The sequence below is a fragment of the Petaurus breviceps genome, unplaced genomic scaffold (genome assembly GCF_028583685.1).
Source record: "Petaurus breviceps papuanus isolate PSGF00001 unplaced genomic scaffold, PetGlider_PUasm1.0 90035, whole genome shotgun sequence".
Taxonomy (NCBI): Eukaryota; Metazoa; Chordata; class Mammalia; order Diprotodontia; family Petauridae; genus Petaurus; species Petaurus breviceps.
The window spans coordinates 243,877-270,260 of record NW_027187165.1 but is presented as its reverse complement, the minus strand read 5'-3'; the positions used below and the strand labels follow the sequence as shown (position 1 = coordinate 270,260).

General features: G+C 37.3%; 1 pseudogene; it reads right to left on the bottom strand.

The window, feature by feature from the left end:
- Window positions 1–11,047: 11,047 nt before the first annotated feature.
- LOC138176595 (bis(5'-nucleosyl)-tetraphosphatase [asymmetrical] pseudogene) lies at window positions 11,048–14,012 on the bottom strand (annotated as a pseudogene).
- Window positions 14,013–26,384: the final 12,372 nt, after the last annotated feature.

Sequence of the window (26,384 nt, the reverse complement as noted above, 5' to 3'; positions counted from 1 at the left end):
GCACCTGGTCTTTGCAGACAGTTTGCAAGAGGCAATGCCAGAGATGAAAGAGGAGCTCTCCGAAAATTTATCCACGCAATGGAAAGTTAATTTTTTTCTGATCATTGCATTGGCTTTAGTATCGTTTGTATTCCTCCTGACTGCAGTGTTTATGCTAGTTTTTAAGTGCCGAAAGCCCAAACAGCACTTAGCATTGGATTCTCTTCCTACTGACCTTTATTCTAGCCTGGGACCCCGAATCACCAGTAAATACAGCAATGGAACATTGCCATTCCCATATTCCTACGAGGTGTGTGTTGCTTCGGATACAGGACAGAGTGAATTCACTTTTCTGAAGACAGACCCAACAGACTTGAAGAGTAACCTCGATGCTGAAATCAGCTCCAGGGTTGGTGGTCAGCCTGAACTCAGGGAGCAGAATTCTCCCTCCAAGGTGAGGCTCTTGTTTGTTCTAAGACCAAACACAGGCCATTGTAATTCTTTTTATCCATCATTCAGAACCCAATCTGCCGGACAATTTGATGCCTGGTTAAATACACTCCAACACGTGGTTCTCTGTCTTTTATTCATTGCAAAGTGTGAGAAAACCCTAAATAGAGCCTCTCTTGCCCTTAATTTGGAGAAGTTAAGTATACTTTTTTTCTTTTGCCCTCTCCTTCCTCATTTCTCTTGTTCTGTTTGTGAAATGCCTACTTTTAAGCTTAAAATGTCAAAAAGAATCAGCAATTTTTTTCATTCTTTCTCAGAGTAAGTGGAAGATGATCAAGGTATTTAATGACAAAACACTTTTCTGTCTCCCAAATTCTTACTCTTCACCAAGGGTTTGAGGGTAAATCATAGGTCACACTTCTGTAGCATTTCTGTTTCTAAAAAGACTAGTCTAATAGTGCCAGATTAACCTTTGATGGGTTACCGAAAGGAAGATTGCTTGGACTCTACCTAATACTGGCGTTAGGATGAAGCAAAATCAAACTGTCTACCCTAAGCTTTTTTTTTTTCTATAGGACACAGAAATTTAGACACTTCTTTCCAGCAGTTATTTTTTATGGTAGTTCATTACATTATTTTGTTTGTTCTCATGTTGCTGTTATTTTTTTCTACTGTTATATCAACAATGGACATGCAGAATTTACCTTTTCTGACAAAATGTCAGAATCTTTCGTCTTCTCTTCTTTACTCTGGATCATTTGAAAGCTTAGCAGAGTTGCCTCTCAATGGAAAATTCATTTGTTCCTGAACAATTCAGAGAAAGAACATTTTCTCTTTTTAAATGTTTTCATCAATGTCTTTAATTTTTTACAGCATGTTTCTCTCCAGTATCCTTCTCCTTCCTTTCCCAGAGAGCCTTCCCATATAACAAATGAAATTTTTAAAGACAAAAAGATGGGTGAAAAATGAGCGTAACTGATCAGTATATTGAAAAAGTCAGAAAATGTGTGCAACAGGTGAAAAGGTAGAATGAGACTCATTTCTTCTTTGGAGCCATGCTTGTTATTTGTAATTTTACCATGTTAATTTTTGATTGTGTGTGTGGCTTTCCCCCCATTTACATTGTTGTACTCTGTTGTGTATATTTTTTTTTTCTTGGCTCTGCTTACTTAATCCTGTATCAGTTCATATAGATCTTTCCATGTTTTTCTGAATTTGTCACATTCATAATTTCCTACAGCATAATTTCCACATACATAATATCCCATTGTCATGTGCTGCAGTTTGCTTAACCATCCCCCAACTGATGAACATCTACTTTGTTTCAAATTTTTATCAAAAAAAGTTCTTATAAATATTTTAGCAAATAAAGGGACTTTTTTCTTATCGATGAGTTCCTTGAGAAGTAATATACTTAATAACAGAATCTATGAGTGAAAGGGTATGGAGATTTTAGTCATTTTATTTGCACAATTCCAAATCACTTTCCAAAATGGTTGTACTGATTAACAGCTCTGTCAATAAGGCATCAGTGTGCCTATATTGCCATAACCTCCCCAACACTGACTATTGAAATTTTTGTCATTTTTATCAATTTGCAAGGTGTGAGGTAAAATTTTAAGGTTGTTTTGATGTGTATTTTTTGTATTATTAGTGATTTGGAACATCCTTTCATGTGGTAGTTAAACGTTTGCATCAATTGTAGATGATCTTCTCAAGAAGTTTACCACAGAAGTCAAGAGGTATGGGGTGATAGCAAAAGTGGATAGTAGAAGTATGTTTTGAAGATGGTGGAGATATGGATGTGTTTTTAGGCAGTAAGACAACAGCCAGTATACAGAGTTTTTGTTTTTTTGTTTAAAAAAAAACCTTCATTCTATTATTTCCCTTCATATCTTAACTGAATTAATTTTATCTGTGTAGTAATTTTTCAGTTTCATGTAATTACTCTTGCCTATTTTATCTTTTGAAATTGCTATTGTTCCTTGCTTGATTAAGAATACATCCCCTACCAGTAATCGTAATGGGTATATAATCTAATTCTCTTTTAATTTTTATACTGTGATGTTCAACAGCAAGGTCATGTATCCATTTAGAATGTATTGTGGATTATGGTGTAAGATGTTGGTCTGAGCCAAATTTGTGCCAGATTTCTTCCCAGTTTTCCCACCAGCTTTCGTCAGACAGGGAACCCTATCCTAAGTAATTTATATTTTCCGCTTTATTGAATGATGGGCTGTTGAGCTCCATTGTTCCTGATTCTCCTTTATCTAATCTGTTACATTTATTTACCTCTCTCTCTCTATTTTAACCAATGTCAGATGGTATTGATGATTGCTGTTTTATAATACAGTTTGAAGAGTAAAAGTGTTATTCTCCCTTCATCCCTACCTCTTTTCATCATTTCCATTGATATTCTAGATCTTTTGTTTTCTCTGAATTTATTGTCATTATGTTTATCAAACTCTATATATAATTTTGATAATTTGTTTGGAATGGCATTAAAATGTATATTAACTTCAGTAACACAATCATTTTTATTATTATGTTGGCATGGCCCATCCACGAGCACTCCTTCCATACATTTAAGTCATTCTTTATTTCTTTAAGAAGTATGTTGTAGGGGCAGCCAGGTGGTGTAGTGAGTAAGAGCACCAGCCTCAGAGTCGGGAGACCTGGGATCAAATCTGGGCTCAGATACTTAGCACCACACCCAGAAATAACTGGCCGTGTAACCTTGAGCAAGTATTGATCCTTAGTTACTTTATGAAATTTTTTGTTATTTAGAATGGGCTTTGCCTTTCTATTGTTGCGTCTTAGATCTTTTAATTATTATGTAGAAATGTTATTGATTTTTGAGTGCTTATACTTTGATAAAGCTATTGTCTCAATTAGTATCTTTGCTAATTTCCTAGGAATTTCCAAGTAAACCATCATGTCATCTGAAAATTGGGTTAATTTTATCTCTTCTTTGTTTATCTTTACAACTCTGATTTCTTTCTCTGGTCTTATTGCTATTACTAGCATTTCCAGAACTGTATCAAGTACTCTTACTCTTGGGAATATATCTCTCTTAATTCCTAGAGCTGGAACCATCATTCCTCTTTCTTTTTGCATAGCTGTGAGAATAATACTAAGAGAAGTTGTAGATAGAGATCTTCAGAGATTAGCATTCTATCTGAAGAACTACTCATAACTGGGTAGTCTTTTTAACCCTTTAAAACCTAATCTTTAGGAATGGCTGAAAAATTATGCTTTGGCTTCCCATTCAATGCCCTTGTCTGAATGGAAGAAAGCATTTTTCCCCAAGACTGTACAAAAGAAAATACTAACTTTGCTTCTTTGATGGTTATGGTAACTTAAATTGCTTTAAATATGACTTGCTAGAATAAGACATATTTGCTTGTATAGAATTTTAAAGGTTATTGTGTTGGTTTTGTTTGGGATTTTTTTTGCCTTTGTTATACCATCTAGAAGGTGTGTGGCTTATTAAAAAAAAGAGCACTTGAATTTTGAAGAAAGAATATCTGGGCTTCAGTCCCAGCTTGATTTCTTACTAGCTGTGCAACCTTAGTATATCACTTAATGTCTCTTCAACCTCAATTTGTTCACCTGTAAAATACTTCCAATAGCTATCTCACAGAGATGTTTTAGTCAAATGTCAAGAAATATTTATTTAGTGCCTTCTATATTCCAGGCACTGTGCTTAGGCTAGAAAGAAAGACAAAAGACAATCCCTCCCATGGAGTGGCTCATAATCTAGTGGGGGAGACAAAGTGCAAACAATCCTATACGAATAAGTTATATATAGAATAAACAGTAAATCAAAAGAAGGAAATACCAGAGTTAAGAGAAATTGAAAAGTCTTCTTGTAGAATGTAAGATTTTATCTGGGACTTGGTGGAAACAAGGGAATTAAGGAAGAAGAGATAAAGGACAAGGGTGTGGGGACAGCCATTGAAAACAATGGAGTTGAGAGATGAAGTGTTCTGTTCAAGGAACAGTAAGGACATCAATTTCATTGGGTTGAAAACTCTATGTAAGGTATAAGAAGACTAGAAAGGAGGGAGGCAAGTTATGAAAGGCTTTAAAAATAAAATATGATATTTTATCCTAGTGGTGACAGAGAGCCACTTAAGTTTATCAAGCAGATGAGTGCTGATATGATTAGATCTGGCCTTTAGGAAAATCATCCTTACAACTGAATGGAGGATGGACTGGAGTAAGGAGGGACTTGTGGCAGGGAGACCAATCAGCAGGCTATTACAGTAGTACAGGTGTGAGGTGTCAGAGGAGAGAAAGGTGCATATTTTAGAGATTTTACAAAGGCTAAATTGATAGGCCTCATCAACAGATTAGATATGTGGGGTGAGAGAGAATGAAGAGTGAAGGATGACACCTAGGTTGATAGTGTGGGAGGACTGAGAGGGTGGTGGTGCACTGGACAATAATTGAGAAGTTTGAAATGTAGGGATGATTTGGGGAAAAGAGAGTAAGTTCAAGTTTTGGATATGTTGACATCCAATTCAAGGTATCCAATAGGAAACTGGAAATTAAGACTGAAGGTCAACAAAAAAATTAATATTGGATAAGTAGATTTGAGAATTATCAGCATAGAAATGATAATTGAAGGGAGCTGATGAGATAATCAAGTGAATTAGTACATGGAGAGAAAGGAAGAGAGCCCAAGAAATAGCCTTGTGGAACACCTGCATTGTCAGGTGTGACCTGGACAATAATCCAACAAAGGAGATTGAGAAGGAGTCAGAAACTAGCAGAGAGTACAGTAGTGTCCCAAAAGTCTAGAAAGAAGAAAGTATCAAGGAGAAGAGAATGATTGAGTGTGTCAGGGTCACAGAGAGGCCAAGAAAGATGAGAACTGAGAAAAGATCACTAGATTTGAAAATTAAGAGATCATTGTTAACTTTGGAGAGAGCAATTTCAGTAGAATAATGAGATCAGAAACCAGACTACAGAAAGTTAAGAAGAGAATGAAAGGAAAGGAAGGGATGCATCTAATGTAGATGGCCTTCTCAAGGAGTTTAGTCACAAAAGGCAGGTGAGACACAGAATGATAGGCAGCAGAGATGGATGAGTCAAGTGAGAGTGTTTTGAAGATGGTGGAGACATGAGCTTGTTTCTAGCCAGAAATATGAAAGTCAGGCAGTAGAAAGGAGGCAAACTAGAGGAGGCAAACTCTTGGCAAAGATAGGATGGAATGGGATCACTTGTGCCTGTAGAAGGGTTTGCCTTCTCAAGGAGAAAGATTATCCAATCATGTGAGATAAGAGTGAAGGAGGATGCAGTAGCAGAATACATTTGAGTGATGTGGAATGAGAAACAAGGGAAAAGAGGAAACTTTTGGTAAATGGTATCAGTTTTCAATAAAATATGAGGCAAAGTTCACAACTGAGAGGACAATGATAGTGAAATCTATGAGGAGATTTGAGAAGGGATGAAAAGGTTTGGAAAAGCTACTGTGGTGAGTGGGATAGTGAGTTAATTCAGGACATATAGAAGTGTTTTCTTGCAGCAGTGATGATGCAGTTGAATTTATGTAACATAAATTTGTAGTGGACCCACTCAGTGTGGTTTCATGATTTCCTTCTTGTTGTGGTTTTGGGGAGAGGGGATTCAGGGACACATACCCAAAAAGACCAGAGTACAGGAGAGGGTCATCTGGAATGAATTCACAGACTCAATCATTCTACAAGTAAAGATGGCAAAGGTTCATTGTAATTCCAATAAAGTGGGCAGAGCTCCTTAGGAAACTTGCATTCTTTAAGCAGCTTGCAACTTAACAGGAATGATGCTAAAGCTTAAATAGGAAAAGTAGAGGATTATCTGGCAGATATGATAATTAGGTGATAACCTACAACCTTGGTCACAGATGTCATTTACTACTGGAAACCAGGGAAGGGGTTTCTCAAGCATGTATTTTTGCACTGTTACATCTGTAGCAAGATAGCTTTGAGAGTTGAGTCTATAGCTTGACCTCTGGATTGCATACAATAACTTTGGGAGTCAATACATGATAATTCTGTGGTTACAAGATAGTCCTGTTTTTGCAAGAGAATTTCTTCAGAGGCCAGCTTGTTCTTGTGATGGGGAAAGATAGCTTGTTTTTACTGGGGCCCACTTATGAGTAATTTGGGGGAATGGTAATTTATCTTACTGGGGCCCACTGATGAGTTATTGCAAGGAATAGTGTCCTTGGGCTGGGGAGAAAACTGTCAAAACTTCATTTTAAAGCTAGGAAGAAATGTGATCTTGGAATTAGGGTTCAAGCACCCAAGCACCCCATCATTCTCCTTCATTCAGCAACACACACATAGAAGCAAAGACGTTGGATAGTGAGGTGATCAAAGGCTGAGGCTTGGCAGAGTATGATCTTTGATAAGATAAAGAGGCAAGGGACTCAGTAGAAGAGAACAGTGTAAAGTTGAACTCGTTCACTTTCAAGAGTTAATGATAGGAAAAAAGAAGCCAGTGTAGCCAGTGAAGGGGTGATAGCCTGCAGGAGAATTGAAGATTTGAGAATGGAGGTCATGATGTAGACAAAGGTTTGATTTTGGAAGGCAGAAGGAGAGGTAGAATCATCTTTGTGTGTGGCTGAGGTCGGATAGAGGAGTAGGTCATGGGAAATGAGTAATGTGAGGATCTGAGGGTTAGGGTGTTAGAGAAAATCTCAAAATGTATGTTGAAATCCTCAAGTTCGATAGTAGGAGTTGAAGAGGAGAGAGAGAGAGACTGTGAGTCAAATACTGAACTCACTGAGGAAGGAAGGGGTCTGTCTGGGAAGTTGGTAGCAACAGCTACTAGAATTTTGATTGGGTTGTAGGTATAGATTAAGTGAACCTCAAATGAGGAGAGATTCCTGAGTGATGATGGTAGGGAGGAGTAGCAATGGGTATCAAGGAGAATTTCAGTTCTCTACCTTGACCAGTGAGTTAGGACAGGGGGAGGGAGTGAATCAAAGTACAATCCATTGCTGGAAAGGGTAATCAGGGAGAATGTGCCATCTGAAGGTCTCAGTGAGAACCAAAGATAAAAGGAGTGGGAAATGAAAAAAATTAAGAAGAAAGCAAATTTGTTGCCTATGTATCAAGCATTCCAGAGAGTAAGGTGGAAGGGGTGGGTAGCTTTGAAGTATGACTTTGGGGAAAGGAATTTAATGGAAATGGAAATAAGGGATCAGGCAGTGGGAGACAATGAATGGGTTTTGAATAATCAAAATCATTGGGATAGGGACAGAATGATGGGGGGCAGGAATTTGTTACTTATTGAGGAAAATTTTTAGACTGATTTTCAAAGTCTGCAGGATTTTGCCTCAGGATAAAGTTCTTTCAGAGCCTTGGGCAGCACAAGTGAGGGAACAAGTACTTGGAGAAGAATAAATCCTGTTACTTTCCTTTCCCCAAGAAAACTTAACGGAGTGGTACCTTTAGCCCTCACCTCCATAGCAGGACACTCACAAGATGGTATTTTGGGGGAAGAGTAAAATATTGTATTGCACTGTGGAGAGCTATACATATATGGGTTATTATTATTATTATATACAAAGGAACAGAGGGACATAGAAATTAAGTGACTTGCTCAAGGTCACATTCTTAAGCAAACTAAAATTTAGTTCTAATTTATATTTGAATCATATATGCTAGTAATGACAAGAGTAAAGAGTTGGCTGCATTTTATTTCTTATAATAAAATAGATCCAAATAGTGTAGTCATAATATTCTACTCAGCAAATAACCCAAAGCACTTTATAAATTGGGTGGATATGATCATAATTTGTCTGCAAAGTTTCCCATTATAGAATTAAACATTTGAACTTCCGTGATATTATTCAATGTATTATATATCAGAAAAAGTTACTGACTTAGGAGCTTTTAGTTTAAAAGATGGCATGAAAAATTAAACAGAATTCATCTTTAGGGGGAAAAAATAGAGTAGAGGAAGTAAAATTTGAGGTTGATGTCAGTCATATCTTCCCCATGTTTAGTTGTGTTATTTTAATAGGTCTATAATATAATGCTACTGGTATTATATTAATATGTTATATTTAATATTATATCATGATGTAATACATAATAGCCCCTAAAAGGTGCTCAAAATAATCAGATCATTTGGCATATTCAGATGTGGCCTCTGATACCCAATGTAATCAGCTTCCCACACTCAGAATCCAAGAAAAGGCAAGAATCTTGCTAACAAAGAATAGGATGTTGAGCTACCACTAATTAAAGGCAGGCTACAAGCATTTATTAAGCATTTAACTAAGCACTGTACTAAACACTGTGGATACAAATACAAAGCAAAAACAAAGACAGCCCCTATGTTCAAGAAGTTCACATTCTAATGGAATGGAAACCAAGAGGAATAAAGGAAGCTGAAAATTGGAAGTGTAGGGGAGACACCCCTATCATGCTGGTGCAGTCTGGAGAGTCAGAAAATGCAGCCAGGAGGGGAAAGGAGTGAAATAAGTGTAGCTTCTTCTTTCACATTGTTCTTGGGAATTTTTTTTTGAAAATTTTTGTATTTTAAAATTTAAATACAAAATTTAAAAAAGAATATTGCCGTGTACATAGCAGAATATGAGAGGATTCAATATAACATAATAAATTTCCATTTCAAGAAAACCTATATAATAAATACTATACATTATTTTCAAAGCTACCCATCTTTTCTTTGCTTCCTTGTAGGTTTTCTTTTGTTCTCTTCTGTGCACTTTTACTTTATTTTTTCCCTCCCTCCTTCAACCCCCCTCCCAAAGGTTTCAATTAAATGCATACACATATCTATAAACTAATGCATATAAACATTTATATACTCATACACACATATGTAAGACCATACTGTGTGCATTTCCACTCACCATCTCTTTCTCTGAATGTGGATAGCATCTTCCCTTCATAAGTCCAAGTCTTTCCATGTTTTTCTAAGTCAACCAGTTCATCATATTCCACAACAATATTCCAACACAATCACATCCTCTCTGAGAGATTGTCTATGAAAGTTTTCCCCCCAATTTTCTGCATTCCTTCTATTCTTGGCTATATTCGTTTTATTCCTAGAAGAAAATTTTAGTTTAAGGTAATTGAAGTTATCCATTTTATACTTCAACGATGCTATCACTTCATAATAAGTTTAAGGTCTGATACTGCTGAATCTGCTTCCTTTGCATCATTTTCCCCTGGTTTCTTTTAGATTCCTGACCTTTTTTTCTTCCAAAAGAACTTTATTATCATTTTTTTCTAACTCAGTAAGAATTTTTTTTATATAATTTAAATGGGATGGCATTGAATAAATAAATTGCTTAGGTAAAAATAGTCATTTTAAAAATTATATTGGTTTTACCTACCTATGAACAATAACCATTACTTCAGTTATTTAGATCTGATTTTATTTGTATAAAAAGTGATTTGTGTTCATGCCCACATAGTCCCTGTGTCAGTTTTGGCAGATGTACTCTCAGATATTCTACACTGTTTAAGTATTTAAAATGGTCTAAAACAATATTGAATAATATTGCTGACACATAGTGTAGCTTCCCTTTTTTTCTCTTTTAATTAAATCTAGTTTAGCTTTAACTTTGAGATCATGATTACTACCCCTGGTTTTTACATAATAAATTCTACTCCTGCCCTTTATTTTATCTTTGTGTATGTCTTGTACATTGTTGCACAGGACTATTCCCTGGTGAACTAGAAACAGAGAAAATAAAGTTGCTTCAACTACAGTAGGAGTTCACAAACTTTTTGGTCTTAAGACATTATTACATTCCTAAAAATTATTGAGGATCCCACCCCCAGAAAAGCTTTTGTTTATGTGGGTTATTTCTATTTATATTATTTACCAAATCAGAAAGGAAAACATCTTAGTATTATAAAAGAGTTCTGACTTTGTGACCCCACTAAAAAGGTCTTGGGATTTCCAAGGATTCCTGGACCATATTTTGAAAATCTCTGGATTACAGGGAACTGTTCTGAAAATGGACCTAAATCCCTTTTGGTGAGCTCCTAAGAAATAAAAGTTCCAAGGCTTTCTTCTCTCTAGAACAGGGTTTCTTAACCTTTGAGTTGTGGGCTCCTTTAGCAATATAGTAATGCCTATGATCTCTTCTCAGAATAATTAGTTCTTAACTGTATAAAAAAAAAAAACAGGATTACAAAGGAAACCTATTACATTGAAACAGTTATTAAAATTTATTTATTTTTGTTTATTTACTTTTATTTTGCAACATTCAGTTCCACAGTCCCTTGAGTTTCAAATTTTCTTCCCCTCCCTCTCCTCCCCCCCCCCCATTATGGCAGCATGCACTCGAATATAGAATTAAAATTTATTTTTAAAAGTAAATTCACAGACTCTAATTTAATAACCCCTAAAGTATAGATTTCTCCATGCACTGCTATTTGTTGATAAGTCATTCTCCCAATTTGATCTCCTGCTTCTATTCTCAGTCTCAGTTTTCTGGTACGTAATCTTTAAGGTCCCTCCCAGCTCTTTGTCTGTGATCGGCTAAATGATCCTACGAATATGCTTTTCTGAATAATACAATAGATTATGTGGATTTTATCACCTACCACTTGTTTAACTGGTGAAGGGGATATATCTATATGTCTGTCTGTCTCTATATAGCTATCTATATATGTATATCTATCCATCTATGTATGAGTGTGTATACATACATAGATGTGTATGCGTGTGTATATATATACATATGTGTGTGTGTGTGTGTGTGTGTGTGTATACTTGAGAGTCGGGAAGACCTGAATTCAAATTCTCCCTTAGATACTAGCTGTATGACCCTAGGCAAATTACTTAACCTCTCTCAGCTCTGCTTTTTCATTTGTACAATGGGAATAATAATAGAACCTACCTCAAAGGGTTGTTGTGAGGATCAAATGAATTAACATATGTAGAGCACTTCAAAACATTACATGAATGTTTGTTATTGTTATTTTTTTTTAAGTGAAGGGAACTCCTGGTGAGAAACTTCCCCTACTAATATAGATAGTCATTTTCTCTGTACCCCATAGTCTGACAGAGCTTCTGAATTTTTTTTTAAATTGCTAATACTGAAAATACAAAGGGCTTGTTCTCAAAATTCTTACAATCTAATAGTCAAGCAAATAATTATCATGCATTATAAGAGAGAGTGGGGCAAAGAAAGAATTTTTTTTAATTGCTAATACTGGGAACACAAAGGGCTTGTTCTCAAAATTCTTACAATCTAATAGTTAAGCAAATAATTATCATATATTATAAGAGAGATGGGGCAAACATACTGTTGGAAATGTGTAGAAGGAGATATTTTCAACTAAGACAGCCAGGAAGATCTTATGACAGCAGAGGAAAATTTGGGATCTGACTAGTCACTAGATTAGGGTTATGCCACTCTGATTATTTTTTCTGTCATTCATTCCCCAGGTTGCTAATACTTTATAGGGTTCTCAACATGTCTTTTTCTAGGTATTATAGAGACTGTGGCTGGGCTGAATTCTTTATCTCCTTCCTTTCTTATGTCTTTCCCTTTTTTCTTTCAAGATACACCTCATGGTCCCACAGAAACTCAGAATAAATTGAAATCTATTCCCCACTTTTCCCCCATGCCTGAGAAATCCTGCAACCCAACTTCATACTGCTCTAACACTCTTTGTTTATAATTTTACCAATTATTTTTATTTTTACATTTCAATGACCTTCCACTTGAATCTATTTTCATATGACATTTGAATGTGGGTTTAAACATTTCACCTTATAATCTCTGGTTAAAGCTGTCATATTTTAAATGGAGAAATGACTAAAAATAAATGCTTCATGCTCTCTTGCATCCATTTCAAAGCATATTACTAAATCCTGAAGGTGTTTCCACTACATTTCCAAATAATTTACAAGGTCCTGATCAAGAACTTATAGGTACCACTCTTCTTCCTTTTGTTTATTTTTTCTATAGCATCAGGCAACTAGAGTCCCTCATGTTTCCCCTCCACTAATCTTAGATTCCATATGCCCTATTTTGCAGCCATCCCCCCTTCTCTGGGGTGGATTTAAAAAAACTGATGGATCAGGACAATAGATGTTTTTGCCAGTACAGTGGCCTTTCCTCCAGCTCTTCTCCACAGAGCTGTCACATCTCTGCCATTGTCACCATAGCAACCAATAGCTTCCCTAGTTTTCATCTGCTGCTAGTGGCTCCTGCCAGACCCATTAGTATAATCCCCTTCTCTGGCTACTAAGGAATTTGATGGATAACTAACCTTTAAAAACATTTTCTAGTTCAAATAATGACCAAATAAAGTTTTTTATTCTACTGAGAAGACAATTTAAACCTTTTTGAAATGGGTCTAATGATGAAACCTGTAATTGTTCATTGTTAACATTTACAGATCTTGTTAAATTTTTAAAGTTCTAGACAGCTTTCTCAAACTTTTAAGATTATATGGCAAAGTGACTAGACTTTGGGATGGGGAGAGAATTTTATATATATACATACATATATATATATAATGATAAGATTTCATTATTATCCATATCAATATCTGTTTATGCACCTTTTAGAACATAGGGAAGTTCAGCTCTTTTTTTCTCTTTTCTTCATTACCATAATGGAAAGAAAACACATTTTTTTTGAGATTTTAACAGTTTATTCCTTCAGTACAAGAGTACAGAGATTTGGCTTTATATATTTCCATACCACTTTCATTTCAACACCATGATATTTGCTCTGACCTAAAAGGCTTAGCTTGACTTCATTGGTTGCTTCAGCTTCCCAGTACTGCAGGACTGGATAATCCAATTAGGGTGGGAGTTGATCTCAGAAGAGACGCCTGAGAACCTCAGTAGGCTGAATCTTGGGTATCTCAAAAGACCTTCCATTTCCTGGGATCAAGGTGTATTGGAGTAGAGAAATTTGTGCTCTTGTCTGAGGGATGTCACCATATCCTTAAACTGTGACAGCTTTTAGGCCTCCTAGTTTCAACCTTGGTAAGCCTGGTGCTTCCTGCACAGCCATATTTGCAGGTTGTAGCCCTTTGCCTACACCAGCCAGTAGATAACTGTTTTGGGCTTGCTGTTGACTACATAGTTCAGCTCATTCTTGAATCCCTCAATGATCTTCAGCTGGCTGGCATCCTGGCCAGCTTCCTCCTGGGTCTCCCTAAAAGCTGTCTCTAAGTCACTCTCTCCTGTGTCTACATGACCTTTAGGAGGAGTCCAGTAATTCATTCCATACAATGTCTGCAGCGGGAGAAATTCAATGGCTTTGTTGTCCACTTTGGGAATGCAAGGTCTTTGGAAAATGATGAAGCCATGTGCTCTTAGAGACATGGTCCACTTTAAGTATTTCATTTGGAATTGTGAGGAAAGAGTAAAGATCCACAGAAATCAACCTTTGTTAGTCCTGTTTCTATTTCAAGAACTATTCATTTCTGACTTGGTAGCCCCCTGAACCTAGCACATGGAAAATACTTAATAAGTGCTGGTTGAATGAAATGGTAGGAGGTGCACTTCAGAAATTACAATCATTACTATTGTCAGAAGTTTTAAAGTTAATATTAAGGAATCTTAGATTTAGAGCTCATGTACTCCAACCCCCTCATTTTACAAAGGAGGTTCTGAGGTTCAGAGACTGCATTATTTGCCCAGGGTCACAAAAGTATTTGAAAAAATAATTTGAACCCAGGTTCTCTAACTCCAGAGACAGTGTTCTTTTGTATGGTAAAGGTGGTCTATTTTAATTGAGGTTTTATAGTAAAGGGACTAGAATTCTGAAAGTGAACTAAAGTTCAGATTGCCCTCTCCTGAATGCTGCTCAATGTCTTCCTATACACTGGTAAAGCTAAAGAAATAGGATTGTAATATGTACCATAGCTAAGACAAAATGAAAAATACCACTTCACTTTTATCAACAATTTAGAGAGCCATAATAGTGGAGATATATACACACATTCACATGTATGTATGTGTATCTGTATGCATGTGTGTATATGTGTGTTGTGTATATGTGTTTGTATGTATATATGTGTGTGTAGTACAAGTGTGTGTATGTGTGTAGTAGATTTTGAGCTGGAGTCAGGAAGACCTGCTGAATGTATAATCTCCAGACTGTACAAACCTAGGCAAGTAATTTAAGCTTTTGTTACTCTAAATACAGGTATAAGACTGTACATTGTTCACCTGCTTTGGTAGGAGTTTCCTTATCCAGGAATTTCCCTATCAATGGAATCACAAGTTCACTCTCAATTTTACTTAGCAACACTAGCCAAATTCTAGATTTTAAATTAGCCAAATTTAGTTTTACTTTTGAAATCAAGGAGTTCCTCTAGGTATGTGATAATTTCAAGATTCTGTAAACCAGGGACTAAAATGAACCTAAAGTAAGTAGCCAGTGATTTTAAAAATAAATTTTGATAGTCATGTTTGATATCTCACATAGCCCATTAGGGATAGTTATTGAACCCACTTTCAGTTTCTTTCAGAAAAAAGTAGGAGACTCCTTGGCCTAGGAGAAGCCTTTCCAATTTGGTTCCCTCATCTCTGATATTTGCCATGTGGGCAGGAGGTGGGAGGGCAAAGCTCTAGCCTTTCCTTTTCATAATACTTCATGATTCAAGACTGGGCCCCTTTCTTAGTGAGAAACCTTAACTTATGGTGATCATCTAGTACATTTCCCAATTTGTCATTAATGTAGGCTAAGCCATAACCAGATAGTGACCAGTTTCTCAGTAATCACCAAATAGTTTTGGAATTCATAATTCTCCAATAACTTTTAACTCTAAGGTTCTCTTCTTATTATAATAATAACAAATAAAATACTAAATTAAAAAAAAATAACGATAACTCTCATTTATATACCACTTTAAGGTTTGCATTTGTTCCTCATAACACCCTAGTGAGGTAGTTGCTATTATTATCTGCATTGGACTGAGAGAGGTTAAACCACTTTCCTACAGCCATACAGCTAGTAAGTGGTCTGAAGCAGTATCTGAATGGAGATCTTCCTGACTCAAGTCCAAAACTCTAGCCACTGTGCTACCTAGATGCCTCAGTTTCTAGCATGGGTTTATTGCATTGTCTGACTTTTTCCTATGAAAATATGGCGTTTTGTTCAGTCACCAAAAAGTTCCAGAGTTCAGGGTTCCCCACTTCAAAAAAACTCTTATTTTCATAAGTGTTTTCAAATCAACGTCTGAGACTCACACGAGCTTCAGAGGTTCATGAAAATTAAGCCATTTGATGTGCTCATGTAATCATTAGCTGAATAAATCCTGCCTCTGATACTTATTAGCTGTTTGACCCCTGAAAAATGACTCTCACTTGGCCCCTACATGACTCAGGATTATGTATGTATGTAGGCATGTATTGTGAACATATGTATATGTAGTATGTTATGTGTGTGTATATACACCTGTGTGTAGATCTGTATGCAAACATAATGTACATATGAATATATTACTGAATATATGAATGTTTATTGACAGAGCATATTGTTGAGGAGTAAAGTGTAAGAAGACTGGGGAGGTAGGAGGGAGCTAGGTTATAAAGGACTTGGAAAACCAAACAGAACTTTTTATCTTGGAGGCAATGTATATGTTTATGTTGCCTCAGTCAAACTGAGATCTGTTAAAGACTTTAACTTGAAAAGGCCAAGGTCCCCCACTGCATCCTGGGCCATCTCCAGTTGTTTTGATCTATATCTCACCACTGGACCCAGATGGCTCTGGAGGAGAAAGTGAGGCTGGCCACTTTGCACAGCCCTCCCTCACTTAAATCCAAATCATTTGCATGTCATGGCATCACCTCCCTTTGAGAAGGAAAAACAAACAGCAATTAAGCATTATACAGTACATTGTATATACATATAGACACACATATGTATGTATGTACATACATGACATATTATATATACATATGCATACATATTTAGATACTTATGTCAATAATATACACTGCATACATATACACACACACACAAAAATACACATACATATATGGGTCTCAATGTGTCTATGTGTGTTCTTGAGGCAGCTAGGTGGTGAGATGGATAGAGCACAAGGCCTGAAGTTATGAAGACCTGCATTCAAATCCAGCCTCAGATACTTACTAGCTGTGTGACCCTGCACTGCCTCAGTTTTTGCAATTGTAAAATGGAGATAACAATTCTACCTACCTTACACAGTTGTTGTGAGGATAAAATAAGATAATATTTGTAAAGTACTTAGCAGAGTGCCTAGCACACAGTAGATATTAAATAAATGTTTATTCCCTTTCCCTTATGGCATAAGGTGAGAGCACCAATCTAGCTGTTCATAATATATAGGTGCCTAGATTATCCCATTCTTATAAATTAAAAAATTATTATAAATAGATATATGTTTGGTTGATATATATTTTGTGCACCAAAGGTAACAAATCAAGACTTTGTTGGTGAATTGTTTGCTTTTACAATATTTTAACTCCAAGTAATCTGACAAAGTTGACCACTCCAATATGGGAGATTAAAATTCAATCATTGAATTAAAAGCTCACAGCTTAACATGGATTTTAGGAAGATTACATATTAATCCTTCCTCCATCATCCCCACCCCCATTTTTCAATCTCTTTATATCATGTTAAATAGAATTTTTTCTACACATCAGTGACTCTCTGGAAATGAATTTTAAGGATTAAGGCTTTAGGCAATCACAGGTCCAGCAGGGAATGGTCTAGTCCACCAGCACTTCCATTTCCCCCATATGTGTCGGCCATTGCAAACCAAGCCAGATATATTACATAGTTTGTTCACCAGAAATGGATTTCCAGGAGCTACATTTATTCTTGTTGTTCATTATGCCAAATTACTGCTTCAGTAGACATAATAATGACTTTCAAGAGTGACTGTTGCTTCCAAGAGGGTCTCATTTTCTCCCCAAGGAATGGAGAGGAATTGTATGGTCCTGTTAAATAAATCTGAGGTGCCCTGTACACTCTGTGAGTATGGTGCCACTGAGCAAAATTTCACTGGTTTAATAACAAAAAGAGTCTTAAAGTGGAATGATAGAACTTCTTAGATATTATTGGAGAGAAACATCAAATTCTTAAGCCTTTTGTCTTAAATGCTGGTTGTGAGTTTGCTGATATGGAATGGAAGGAATGGAGCTGGAGTCAAAGGGCCTGGGCTTGACTCCCAGCTCTATTACTAATTTCCTCTGTAATTCTAGACAAGACATTTAACTCTTCTTGGTGTTGGTTTTCTCATCTATAAAGCTAAAGAGTTGGACCAGATGACCTCTGAGGGTTTTCTCAGCTCTGAATCTATAATTCTATGAATGTGAATTATATGGAAAAAACCCTGGGGTTAGAGGACCAGGAGTGAAATCCCAGTTGTTACTTAACTGCATGATTTTGGAAAAGTTAATTCTTCTTTCTGGATTTCAATTATCTTACATATAAAAAGAAGGGATTGGAGGAGATGATATCCCAACTCCCAGCTTTGACCCTAAAAATGTCTAAATTGTTAAAAATGTCTAAAATGTTAAACTGCCCACTTTTCTGAATTAATCAATAAATATTTATTAAGCACCAGGAGCTGCACTAAATGTCAGGGATGTCAAAAAGAGGCAAAAGATGGCCCCTGCCCTTAAGGAGATTACACTCTAATGGAGGAGACGTCATGCAAACAAATTTATACAAAGGAAGTTATACACAGGATAAATAGGAAGTGTTTAACAAAGGGAAGAATTAAGAGGGAATAGCAAAGGCTTCCAGTAACAGTCAGGATTTGGGACTTAAAGGCAGACAGAAAGGTCAATAGGTGAAGTGGAGGAGGGAGAGCATTCTAGGTAAGGAGAACAGTCAGAGAAAATGTCCAGAGCCAGGAGATGTTTTTTTGTTGTTGTTCATGGAACAACCAAGAGGCCAGTGTCACTGAATCTTGGGGAGTAAGGTGTAAAGAAACCAGAAATGTAGGAGTGGATTAGGTTACAAAGGGTTTTGAATGCCAAATGGAGCAATAGGGAACCACTGGGACTTACTGAGTAGGTTAGAGTTTTAGGAAAATCACTTTGGTTACTGAATGTAGGGTGGATTGGAGCAGAGAGAGACTTGAGGCAGGCAGACCCACCGGGAAGCTTTTGTAATAATCCAGGCATGAGGTGATGAGGGCCTGTACTGGAGTGGTGGCAGTGTCAGAGGAGAGAAGGGGGTATAGAGGAGAGATGTTGCAAAAATGAAATCAGCAGACCTTGACAATAGATTTAATATGGGGTCAAAAGAGGGGAGGGGCTTAGGGAGGTAAAGGAACTTAAAGAATCCAGGATGATTCCTAGGTTCCAAGATCAAGGGACTGGGAGGATGGTGTTGTACTCTACAGTCTTGGGGAAGGAATGCTGGCTTCATGATCTAACACTTGTCTTCTTTCTGAGTGTACCTGACTAATAATCAGGGTTGGAAATCCAGTGAGTCTAATTTCTTTGATAAATCAGGAAGTATGGAAATATTCCTAAAAGTGAAGTTATAAAACTGTGCAGAATGGATCCATGACAAATTTTATGTTGCATAACCTTAACCACACCTTCTATTGGACTCACCATCATACTCATCACAGCAACTTTTCCAAACCATTTCAACTCTCTTCAAGCTTGCCATGGCTCCCACTACGCCCATCTTCTTACCTGACGACACTGCCATATATTTCACTGAAAAAGACAAGGCCATTTGCAAAGAATTCCCTTTTCTACCTTGTTTCTTATCTCACATTACTCACATGGGTCCTGCCACTAACTCTCCCTTCATTCCTGTCTTAGATGATGAAGTGGGCCTTCTTTCCAAGGTCAACCCCCCTCCCCGATATGTACAAGTGATCCTATTCCATCCCATCTTCTCCAGCAGATTGTCCCCTCTATTATTTCTACTCTTTCACTTATCTTAAATCTCTCTGTCCACTGGTTCCTCCCTACTTCCTACAAACATGTCCATGTCTTCCCCATCCTCAAAAAAAAAACCCTCACTGGATCCATCTATTCCTAGTAACTATCATCTCATATCTCTCCTGACTTTTGTGGCTAAATTCTTTGAGAAGGCCATCTATAATCAATGTCTCCACTTCCCTTCCTTTCATTCTCTTCTTAACTCTCTACAGTCTGACTTTTGACCTCATTACTCAACTGAAACCGTTCTCTCTAAATTTACCAACGATCTCTTAATTGTCAAATATAGTGGATTTTTCTCAAACTTCATACTTCTTGACCTCTCTGTGGTCTTGACACTATCAACCTTTCTCTTTGATACTCTCTTCTGTCTAGGTTTTCAGGACACCACTCTTTACTGGTTCTCCTCTTCCCTATCTGACCATTCCTTCTTAGCCTCTTTTGCTGGATCATTGCCCAGAGCATCATTACCAAAGATTGTGTTATCATCACTATGCTAATGCTTCTCAGATCTACTTACCCAGCCCTAACCTCTCTCTTTGTCTCCAGATTTCATATCTTCAAGTACCTATTGGTCAGTTATCTGGAACTGGATGTCTCACAGACTTCTTAACCTCCAAAACTGAACTCACTATCTCTCCCCCTAAACACTCCCCTCTTCTAAACTTTCCTCTTGTTGTAAAGAGTACCACCCTTCTCCCAGTCACTAAGGCTCACAACCTAGGGGTGATCCTCACTTCTCAATCTCTCACATCCCACATTCAGTTTATTGTCAAGTCCTGTCAATATTACCTTCCCAACATCTGGCATTGCCACCATCTTTTTTAAGCCCTTTGTGACCTGACCCCAACCTACCCTTCCAGTCTTCTTACAATTTACTTCCCTCCATGTATTCTGTGATTCAGTGACACTCTCCTCCTTGAGAGAGACCACTCTCCATCTCAAACTCAAACTCAAAGGGTTTTCACTAGAATGTCCTGCATGTGTGGAATTCTCTCCTCCTGCATCTCTACCTCCTGACTTCTCTGACTTCCTTCAGAGCCACAATTAAAATCTCACCTTCTACAAGAAGTCTTTCCCTGATTCATCTGAATGTCAATGTCTTCTCTCTGTTGGTTTCTCCAGTTTTCCCCATATATCTCTTATTTATACATAGTTGTTTGCATGTTGTCTCCCCATTAGACTGTGAACTCTTTCAGTACAGGGACTGCCTTACCTTTCTTTGTATCTCTAGTGTTTTGCACAGTACTGGTCAATACTGAGAGACAGAAAATAAACTGAAAATTATATGTAAAAAGATATTGAACTTCAAGATGAATGACATGAGACCCTTGTCTTCCTTATTACACAGAATGTGACCCTAGTTCAGAGCAGCTTCTGAGGGAGAACTGAATACTTTCTGGGCTAACTCATAGTGTGGTGTAAAATAAAAAGAAAGTTATTGGGTATAAATATACCTTTATAGAAAGACAGATAAGATGGGACTAGTACTGAGAAGAGTGACCAAAATTTTGAAAGGACTGGAGACCATGCCATTCTAGGATAAGCTGAATTAGTTGGGAATGGTTAACCTGAAAAGGAGAAGACTTAGGGGTACATGATAGGTGCCTTTAGATAGCTGAAGGACTGTCATAAGAAAGAGATTAGTTTTATTCTTTGGAACTTTAGAGGGCAGATCTATAAACATTGAGTGTAAGATGCAGAGAAGCAGATTTTGTCTTAATACTTTTCAAGAAATTCAAGATTCAAGAAATCATTAATGTGGATATTGTCACATCAGTGTCAGTCCCTCAACTTACTCACTTCCTCTAACCTGCTCTTCACCCAACCTCAGCCACACACAAATACTCTTGATTCTGCCATCATCCACAAATTCATTACTTCCATATTCATGAACTCTGAAATCCCCTTATCTGATCACAATCTATTGGCATTTCACATCTCTCTCTACCTTCCAAATCTTAACCCTGTTCCTCATCTACACTATGACTTCCAGTCCCTCAACTTGCTTTTCTCTCCCAGATCATCACCTCTGCATGACCTACCCTCTTCTCCTTTCCACATCTTGATCCCTTGGTGAATCACTTCAACTTTACACTGTTCTCTGCTCTTGAGACCCTTATCACAGATCTTGTCTTGAAGTCTATACCTTGAATCATTCCTATCTTCCACTTCATTTGCTGCTATGCATGTGCTGCTGAATGAAGGTGGAGAAAATCATGTAACCATGGTGAGTCCTCTACAGATTTATTTTACATAAACTCAACTGGGCCTTCATGGCTGAAAGGCAATTCTTTTATACCTTTCTAATGGATTCACTATTCCACTCACCACAGCAGCTTTTCCAAATCTTTTCAACCCCCTTCAGTGGGCTTTCCCCACTCTTTCTCAATTGAGAACCTTGCCTCATATTCTACTGAAAAAATGAAGGTAATTTGCAAAGTGTTCCCTTTTCTACTCTGTTCTTTATTTCATATCAATCAGATGTTTTTTTTAATTTGCCACTATTTCTTCCTTCACTTCTGTTCCACATGGTGAGGCAACCCTTTGCCTTGCCAAGGCAAACCTCTCTACATGAATAAATGATGCAATTCTATCCTATTTCCTCCAGCAGATTGCCCCGTGAATAATCCCCACTATCTCATTTATCTTCAAGCTCTCCCTATCTAGTAGCTGCTTCCCTACTACCTACAAACATATCCATTTCTCTCCCACCTTCAAAAAAACCCTCACTTGGTCCATCCACCCCTGCCAAGTATCGTGCCATAGCTCTCCTGCCCTTTATGATTAAGTTCCTTCAGAAGATCATCTACCAAGGATGCCTCCACTTTCTTTTCTCTCTCATTATTTTCTTAACTCTCTACAGTCTACTTTCCAACCTCATCATTCAAATGAAATTTGCTGTCTCCAAAGTTAACAGTGATCTCTTAACTGCTAAATCTATCAGCCTTTTCTCAATCCTCATCCTTCTAGATGTCTCTTCAACCCTTCACACTGTGAATCACTCTCTTCTCCTTGATATTCTCTTCTCTCTAGGTTTCTTTGACATTATTCTATCCTGTCTCCTTTGCTGGATCTTTGTCCAGATCACACCTAATCAATGTTGGTATCCCATAGGCCTCTGTCCTAGGCCCTCTTCTCTTTTCCCTCTAAACTATTTCACTTAGTGATCTTATCAGCTCCCATGAATTAAATTATAACCTTTATTTTGGTGATTCTTAAATCTATCTATTCAAACAACCTCTCTGTTGATGTCTTATCTCACATATCCAACTGCCTCTTAGACATCTGGAATTTGATGTCCTGTATACATCTGAGACTACAAAGACAAACTTATTATCTTTGCTGCCAAACTCTTCCCCTTCCAAACTTCCATATTACTGTCCAAAGTATCATCATCCTCCTGGTCCTCCAGGCTAACAATCTAAGTGTTACCCTCAACTCCTCACTAGATCACTCCCTCATATCAATCTTTTTTTTTGTAAAGATTTTTTAATATCTCTTGAATATACCAATATCCTAGTAGAGGCCCTTATCACCTCATGCCTGGACTATCACATAGCTGACTAATCAACATGCCACAAGTCCCCTCCCCACTTCAATCTATCTGCCACTCAGTTGTCTGAGTGATTTTCCTAAAGCCCAGATCTTATCAGTCCAGGTCAGTCCATGCTCCTTCTTCAGTAGCTCCCTATCATAACCTCCAGGATCAAATATAAAACCTTATCTTTCTTTTAAAGTTCATTGTAACCTAGTTCTACACATACACACACACACACATACACACATATCATAACCTCCATGATCAAATATAAAACTTTCTCTGTCTTTTAAAGTTCATTGTAACCTAGTTCTACACACACACACATACACACAAACACACATACACACACACCCCTTTCCACACTCACCTTTCCAATCTTCTTACACTTTATATATAGTTTTTAATCCAGTGACACCAGCCTCTTTGCCCTCCCTTGAACACAATACTCCATCTCCAATCATTTTCACTGATTGTCCTTCATGCCTGGAATTCTGTCCTCTTTTTCTTTTATTTTGCTCTTTGGAGGGGGGAAAGCAGGGCACTTGGGGTTAAGTGACTTGCCCAAGGCCACATGGCTGTAAGTGTTAAGTGTCTGAAGCCAAATTTGAACTCAGGTCCTCCTGATTCCATGGCCAATGCTCTATTCACTGGACCACCTAGCTGCCACAGAATTCTATCCTCTTCATCTCCACCTCCTGACTTCCCTGGTTTCCTTCAAATCCCACCTAAAATCCTACCTTCTACAGGAAATTTTTCCTCATCCTTTCCCTCTGGTGATTATTTCCTGTTTATCCAATATATAGCTTGTTTGTGCTGTGGGCAGGTAGGTGGCAGAGTGGATAGAGTGCCAGGCCTGAAGTCACAAAGACTCATCTTCAGGAGTTCAAATCTGGTCTCAGGCACTTACTAGCTTTGTGAGTCTGGGAAAGTCACTTAACTGTGTTTTTCTGTTTTCTCATCTGTAAAATGATCAAGAGAAGGAAATGGCAATGCCCTCCAGTCCTTGCCAAGAAAACCCCAAAAAGGGACCAGAAAGAATAAGACACAACTGAGATAGCTTGTTTGTACAGAATTGTTTACTCACTGTCTCCCCCATTAGATTGTGAGCTTGTCCAGGGCAGGAATTGTCTTTTGCCTTTCTTTGTATATCCAGTGCTTAGCAAAGTGCCTGGCACATAGTAAGTCCTTAATGAATGTTTATTGTTGTTGCAAACTGACTGATGTGGCAAACTGACAAATGCTTCTTCAGCCTGTACAGCTTTTGTCCATCTTCTGTCATGGATCTTCCACAAAAGATCTGCTTCATGTGCTGTGCATCTCCTTTATTTAGGTTTGTTGTTGTTTTTACATTCACAGGTACCAATGAAGCACAGCAGTTATAGAAAAAAAAATTGAGTATTCCCCTCTCTAAATCAATACATTAATAGTCATTTATTAAACCCTTTACTATGATCCAGGACTGTGGTAGATGTTGGGATAGAAGGACAATAATAGTAGCTAATATTTAAAGGTTTGTAAAGCACCTTCTATATCTTACATAAATTAAATAGTCTTTTCCCTTGAGAATCTTTTATTTCATATGGAGAGTCACATATAAATATGTATAACAAAGAGAAGATAATTTTTAAGGAGAGACACTAGCATTTAGGTGATGAGGAAAATTCCAGTGTAGGGAGAAGTGTTGAACTGAGTTTTGAAGAAAGATAATGAGGGCGGCTAGTTGGCACAGTGAATAGAGCACTGGCCATGGAATCAGCAGGACCCGAGTTCAAATCTGGCCTCAGATACTTAACATGTACTAGCCGTGTGACCTTGGGCAAGTCACTTAATCCCAAATGCCCTGCCTTCCCCCCTCAGAAAAAAAAAGGAAGGTAATGATTCCAAAACAGAGGTAAGAACTTTTTCAAGTAAGGAAAGGGAAATAGAATGGCATGTGTAATGGAAATGCAAATTTAAAGATCTTCCCTGCCCCTAGGCTAAAGTGCACCTGGAGCCTGGGGTGGGAGGCTTGTTTTTCAGTAGATACTTCTTGATTGGCCAGTGGGTCAATAAGGTTGTTACATTCTCTGAGCCAAGAGAAGGCTATATAAGCCCTGATGTGTAGCTTTGTTTTGGGGGCTCACTTTGAGAAGTGTTCTGTGATTTGATATGGATTATGGGAAGCCGTTGTCCTGAGCCCCCTGGCTTTGAAAAAACCCAGATGTTGAAACCCAGATGTTGACTGGGTATGGATGGATGTAATGGTTGGACAGTTTGAAATCTGTCTACTAGATCTGTTTCTGTCTTGATAATTCTGTCTGTGTACTTTGAAGTTCGGGGTGCTGACCTTTTCCCCTGAACAAGGTAAACGATATATGTCTGACTGATTAAAGTAAGCTTGTTAACCCATTTTGAATTGCTTTCCTTTATCAAAGCAGATCCAAGAACCTGTGGTGGCAGCAAACCCTGAGGACGTGTTTGGGGTGCTTGCTGCTACAGCATGTGAGACGAATGGCAAAAAAAGGCCAGTAGGAGTGGAATATAGAGAGCATGAAAGGAAGTAATTTTTTTTTCAAATAACCAGAAAATGTAGTTTGGAGACAGGATGTAAAAGGTTTTGAATGTCAAACAATGAAGTTTGTATTTTATTCCAGAGGAGATAAGGGGCCAATGGACTTTATTGAGCAGACAAGTCACATGATGGAAAGCCTTTTCATTAGGAATATTACTTTGGCAGCTATCTGGAGGATAAATTGGAGAAGGGAGAGACTGGAGTCAAGGAAATAGATTTTTTTCTTTTAAATAGTTTTTTTTTATTTTTTCTAAGTACATGTTAAGACAATTTTTAACCTTTTAAATGAAATTCTTAGTTCCAAATTTTCTCCCCACTCCTTCCCCTCCCTCTTTCCTAAGATGGAAAGCAATTTAATATACAGGGTGTCCTTAAAATCTGGACATATAGGAAATCTCATTAACTATGCATATTTTCAAGAAATGAAGTGAATGAATTTTCAACCACATTTTATTTAATTAGCATAAATTTTAACCATGACAATTTCATATGGAATAAAAGCTTTTATTAGCTATCGGGGACTATTTTCCATATTAATGAGATTAATGCAATTAATTTATGAGATTTCCTATGTGTCTCCTATGACTTCCTATGAAATCTCATTTATGCTAATTAAATAAAATGTTGTTGAAATTTTCATTTATTTAATTTCTTGAAAATATGCATAGTTAACGAGATTTCCTATGTGTCCAAGACTTTAGGGACACCATATACATATACATATATATATATATATATATGCAAACATGTAAAACATATTTCCATATTAGTCATGTTGTATAAGAAGAAACAGAACAACGTTTTAAAACTATGAAAAAAAACAAAGAAAATGAAAATAGTATACTTTGATCTGCATTCAGACATCATCAGTTCTTTCTATATAACATAGACAACATTTTCCATCCTGAGTCTTTTGGAATTGTCTTGGATCATAGTTGTCATAGTTGATCA